A 6135-nucleotide genomic window follows, 5' to 3' on the forward strand; every position below is an offset into this window, starting at 1 on the left:
GAGAGAGAGAGAGAGTGAGGGAAAGAGACAGAGTGAACCGGGCGAGAGAGAGAGAGAGAGAGAGAGAGAGAGAGAGAGAGTGAGGGAAAGAGACAGAGTGAACCGGCGAGAGAGAGAGAGAGAGTGAGGGAAAGAGACAGAGTGAACCGGTGAGAGAGAGAGAGAGAGAGAGAGAGTGAGGGAAAGAGACAGAGTGAACCGGGCGAGAGAGAGAGAGAGAGAGAGAGAGTGAGGGAAAGAGACAGAGTGAACCGGTGAGAGAGAGAGAGAGAGAGAGTGAGGGAAAGAGACAGAGTGAACCGGTGAGAGAGAGAGAGAGTGAGGGAAAGAGACAGAGTGAACCGGTGAGAGAGAGAGAGAGTGAGGGAAAGAGACAGAGTGAACCGGTGAGAGAGAGAGAGAGTGAGGGAAAGAGACAGAGTGAACCGGCGAGAGAGAGAGAGACTGAGGGAAAGAGACAGAGTGAACCGGTGAGAGAGAGAGAGTGAGGGAAAGAGACAGAGTGAACCGGCGAGAGAGAGAGAGAGAGAGAGAGAGAGTGAGGGAAAGAGACAGAGTGAACCGGTGAGAGAGAGAGAGAGTGAGGGAAAGAGACAGAGTGAACCGGTGAGAGAGAGAGAGAGTGAGGGAAAGAGACAGAGTGAACCGGTGAGAGAGAGAGAGAGTGAGGGAAAGAGACAGAGTGAACCGGCGAGAGAGAGAGAGACTGAGGGAAAGAGACAGAGTGAACCGGTGAGAGAGAGAGAGAGTGAGGGAAAGAGACAGAGTGAACCGGTGAGAGAGAGAGAGAGAGAGAGAGAGAGAGTGAGGGAAAGAGACAGAGTGAACCGGGCGAGAGAGAGAGAGAGAGAGAGAGAGAGTGAGGGAAAGAGACAGAGTGAACCGGTGAGAGAGAGAGAGAGAGTGAGGGAAAGAGACAGAGTGAACCGGTGAGAGAGAGAGAGAGTGAGGGAAAGAGACAGAGTGAACCGGTGAGAGAGAGAGAGAGCGAGGGAAAGAGACAGAGTGAACCGGTGAGAGAGAGAGAGAGTGAGGGAAAGAGACAGAGTGAACCGGCGAGAGAGAGAGAGACTGAGGGAAAGAGACAGAGTGAACCGGTGAGAGAGAGAGAGAGTGAGGGAAAGAGACAGAGTGAACCGGCGAGAGAGAGAGAGAGTGAGGGAAAGAGACAGAGTGAACCGGTGAGAGAGAGAGAGAGTGAGGGAAAGAGACAGAGTGAACCGGGCGAGAGAGAGAGAGAGAGAGAGAGAGGGAAAGAGACAGAGTGAACCGGGCGAGAGAGAGAGAGAGAGTGAGGGAAAGAGACAGAGTGAACCGGCGAGAGAGAGAGAGAGTGAGGGAAAGAGACAGAGTGAACCGGTGAGAGAGAGAGAGTGAGGGAAAGAGACAGAGTGAACCGGCGAGAGAGAGAGAGAGAGTGAGGGAAAGAGACAGAGTGAACCGGCGAGAGAAAGTGAGGGAAAGAGACAGAGTGAACCGGTGAGAGAGAGAGAGAGAGTGAGGGAAAGAGACAGAGTGAACCGGCGAGGGAGAGAGAGAGAGTGAGGGAAAGAGACAGAGTGAACCGGCGAGAGAGAGAGAGAGAGTGAGGGAAAGAGACAGAGTGAACCGGCGAGAGAGAGGGAGAGTGAGGGAAAGAGACAGAGTGAACCGGCGAGAGAGAGAGAGAGTGAGGGAAAGAGACAGAGTGAACCGGCGAGAGAGAGAGAGAGAGTGAGGGAAAGAGACAGAGTGAACCGGCGAGAGAGTGAGGGAAAGAGACAGAGTGAACCGGCGAGAGAGAGAGAGAGTGAGGGAAAGAGACAGAGTGAACCGGCGAGAGAGAGAGAGAGAGTGAGGGAAAGAGACAGAGTGAACCGGCGAGAGAGAGAGAGAGAGTGAGGGAAAGAGACAGAGTGAACCGGCGAGAGAGAGAGAGAGTGAGGGAAAGAGACAGAGTGAACGGCGAGAGAGAGAGAGAGAGTGAGGGAAAGAGACAGAGTGAACCGAGGGAAAGAGAGAGAGAGAGAGTGAGGGAAAGAGACAGAGTGAACCGGCGAGAGAGTGAGGGAAAGAGACAGAGTGAACCGGCGAGAGAGAGAGAGAGTGAGGGAAAGAGACAGAGTGAACCGGCGAGAGAGTGAGGGAAAGAGACAGAGTGAACCGGCGAGAGAGAGAGAGAGAGTGAGGGAAAGAGACAGAGTGAACCGGTGAGAGAGAGAGAGAGAGAGAGAGAGTGAGGGAAAGAGACAGAGTGAACCGGCGAGAGAGAGAGAGAGTGAGTGAGGGAAAGAGACAGAGTGAACCGGCGAGAGAGAGAGAGAGAGTGAGGGAAAGAGACAGAGTGAACCGGCGAGAGAGAGAGAGAGAGAGTGAGGGAAAGAGACAGAGTGAACCGGTGAGAGAGAGAGAGAGAGTGAGGGAAAGAGACAGAGTGAACCGGCGAGAGAGAGAGAGAGTGAGGGAAAGAGACAGAGTGAACCGGTGAGAGAGAGAGAGAGAGAGTGAGGGAAAGAGACAGAGTGAACCGGCGAGAGAGAGAGAGAGTGAGGGAAAGAGACAGAGTGAACCGGTGAGAGAGAGAGAGAGAGAGTGAGGGAAAGAGACAGAGTGAACCGGCGAGAGAGAGAGAGAGTGAGTGAGGGAAAGAGACAGAGTGAACTGGCGAGAGAGAGAGAGAGAGTGAGGGAAAGAGACAGAGTGAACCGGCGAGAGAGAGAGAGAGAGAGAGTGAGGGAAAGAGACAGAGTGAACCGGTGAGAGAGAGAGAGAGAGAGAGTGAGGGAAAGAGACAGAGTGAACCGGTGAGAGAGAGAGAGAGAGAGTGAGGGAAAGAGACAGAGTGAACCGGGCGAGAGAGAGAGAGAGAGAGAGATATTGTAACTTGAGAGTCCACCTGAGCCCTTTTTGGTTTAGAGACCCAAAGCCCACTGTTGCCTCATCAGAACCCAGAACAATTCTACTTCCTGTATTATTACCTGACCCTCTGGTACCCACTCATCTCTGACCCGGGCTCTGCATATTTGGCCTCGCTTGGTGTTCATTGGTCATTCTGTTTACCGTATCTAATCATTTAAATGTCTTCTAATTCATACATGTGTGTATTTATTTAATGTACATTTTATTTTGATGCCTGTGAGTCTGTAACTGACTGTCTGTCTGTTACTGGATGGTACGTTGTTATTTCATTGGCTCTTTTGGTTTGTTTCTGTTTGTATGTTGTCTGGGTTGGGCTTCGTCATGCTTGGTGCCACATGTCTCTCTGGCTTAGTTTGACTGTAGCCAGGCAGCAAGCAGAACCAAGGGCAGCCAACACAAGAAAGGTAAAATAAAACCCAACACAGACCCCCCCCCCCCCCCCCACACACACATCCTCCAACCCCCAAAATCAGCTCTTCTCACCCCCCTTCATCCCTCTATAGTCTGTGCTGGTCTGGCTGTGTGTGTGTGTTATCTCCATTCCATAGTACATTTCTCTGTAGACAAATAGATAGATGATTGTAAAGCTCTAGTGTGTAGTGTGTAGTGTGTAGTGTGTGGTGTGTAGTGTGTGGTGTGTAGTGTGTGGTGTGTAGTGTGTAGTGTGTGGTGTGTAGTGTGTGGTGTGTAGTTTGTGGTGTGTAGTGTGTGGTGTGTGGTGTGTAGTGTGTGGTGTGTAGTGTGTAGTGTGTAGTGTGTGGTGTTTGGTGTGTGGTGTGTGGTGTGTAGTGTGTGCTGTGTAGTGTGTGCTGTGCTGTGTGTAGTGTGTGGTGTGTGGTGTGTGGTGTGTAGTGTGTAGTGTGTAGTGTGTGGTGTGTGCTGTGTAGTGTGTGGTGTGTAGTGTGTGGTGTGTAGTGTGTAGTGTGTAGTGTGTAGTGTGTGGTGTGTGCTGTGTGGTGTGTAGTGTGTGGTGTGTAGTGTGTGGTGTGTAGTGTGTAGTGTGTGGTGTGTAGTGTGTAGTGTGTGGTGTGTGGTGTGTGGTGTGTGGTGCGTAGTGTGTGGTGTGTGGTATGTGGTGTGTGTTGTGTAGTGTGTAATGTGTAGTGTGTAGTATGTAGTGTGTGGTGTGAGTTGCGTGTGTGTGTGTAGTATGTAGTGTGTAGTGTGTGGTGTGTAGTGTGTAGTGTGTAGTGTGTAGTGTGTGGTGTGTAGTGTGTGGTGTGTAGTGTGTAGTGTGTAGTGTGTGGTGTGTAGTGTGTAGTGTGTAGTGTGTGGTGTGTAGTGTGTAGTGTGTAGTGTGTAGTGTGGTGTGTAGTGTGTAGTGTGTAGTGTGTAGTGTGTAGTGTGTGGTGTGTAGTGTGTAGTGTGTAGTGTGTGGTGTGTAGTGTGTAGTGTGTGGTGTGTGGTGTGTAGTTTGTAGTGTGTAGTGTGTGGTGTGTGGTGTGTAGTGTGTAGTGTGTAGTGTGTAGTGTGTGTGGTGTGTGGTGTGTAGTGTGTAGTAGTGTGTAGTGTGTAGTGTGTGTGTGTAGTGTGTAGTGTGTAGTGTGTGGTGTGTAGTGTGTAGTGTGTAGTGTGTAGTGTGTGGTGTGTAGTGTGTAGTGTGTAGTGTGTGGTGTGTAGTGTGTGGTGTGTAGTGTGTAGTATGTAGTGTGTAGTGTGTGGAGGACTGTGTTTCTGTTTCTGCTCTGATTCCCCTGTCTCCTTTCCACCTGAACATATGTACTGGTGTAATGCTTGTAGTGAGGTCTCTGACCGCTTCCTTTGTATATTTTCTTCTCTTTGTGAACTTTGACGGGTGATGTTGCTGTGGTGTCACTTCCTGCTTGGATGACGGTGGTGGTGGTGGGGATGCTGTCGGTTTCCCTGACATCGTTTTCCTCTCTTCCTCACTTGTTTCTTTGTGTTAGATCAGTGGGGTGTAGAGGCATGATCCCAGAAAGAGACAGACCAGATTGTATAGGAGATAGAGCTGAGGACAAGAGAGAGATAGTGAGAGAGAGATAGGGGAGTATGGATTAAGAGCAGGAAGGACAGGGGCATTCAGGAAAATACCCCGTGAGAAAGAGTGAGGGATGGCAGAACAAGAGGAAGAGGAGAAGACAAATGATAGAGAATAAACAGAGAATGAGGGAGAGGGCGAAGGGCAGTGATAAAGAGGGAGAAGAGGAGAAGGTCTGTGTGTTTAAGGTCTGAGGTGAAACACAGAGAATCAGCACCACCAAGCTTTCCACCGCTTCGCCAGGTTGAGGGTCTGGATGTATGGAGGGTTGCCAGATTGGAGCCCAGTGTGGAGAGGATGGGGATGCAGAAGTTGCACAGATCTAGGATAATCTTACCCTCCCAAAATCCTAAGCTTAACCATTAGGGAGGAAATACTAAAACTGACCTTAGAGCAGTGTCCAGGGGAAACTTCATCCTTCTCCTCCCCTTGACCACTGTTTCTCTCTCTCTATTGCCAGTGACCAGGACTGTCCTGACCTTCTTCATGCTTATGATTAGATTAGTATAGCTATAGCGTTTACGTATTTCCAACTGTTTGTGTGTTTCCTGCAGTGTGTGTCTGTGGCGTTTCACTGTGCAGTGTGGTGTGTGTCTGGGGCGTTTCACTGTGCAGTGTGTGTCTGTGGCATTTCACTGTGCAGTGTGTGTCTGTGGTGTTTCACTGTGCAGTGTGTCTGTGGCGTTTCACTGTGCAGTGTGTGTCTGTGGCGTTTCACTGTGCAGTGTGTGTCTGTGGCGTTTCACTGTGCAGTCTGTGTCTGTGGCGTTTCACTGTGCAGTGTGTGTCTGTGGCATTTCACCGTGCAGTGTGTGTCTGTGACGTTTCAATGTGCAGTGTGTGTGAGTGGGGGTGTTTCTCTTTTCATATAATGTGCCACAAGAGAACGGGAGAGGAGGAGTATGAAAAGGAGAGGAAAAGGGGGAATATGTCCATTGGAAGGGAACAACACACCGCTGGCCAGTGGAGATGGAAGAACAATAGTGTTGTTGTTGTTTCAGGGCAGAGCTGTCAGTGACTGTGATTCCCCCCTCTTCTCACTCTCTCTCTCTCTTTCTCTCTCCTCCTTCCTCCTCTTTTTCTCCCCCTCCCATCTTATCGCAACAGAGGGAAAAGCGATGGAGCATTTCGTCTGCCGGAGGTGAAAAGAACTCTTCGAGTGTAAGTAGAGAAGAGAAGTGGCAGGCAGAGGAAAGAGGGATGGGGGAGAGGGAAGGAGCGAGAGGTGGACTGAGGGA

This window comes from Oncorhynchus nerka, linkage group LG4, assembly GCF_034236695.1.
Source record: "Oncorhynchus nerka isolate Pitt River linkage group LG4, Oner_Uvic_2.0, whole genome shotgun sequence".
NCBI classification, from domain to species: Eukaryota; Metazoa; Chordata; class Actinopteri; order Salmoniformes; family Salmonidae; genus Oncorhynchus; species Oncorhynchus nerka.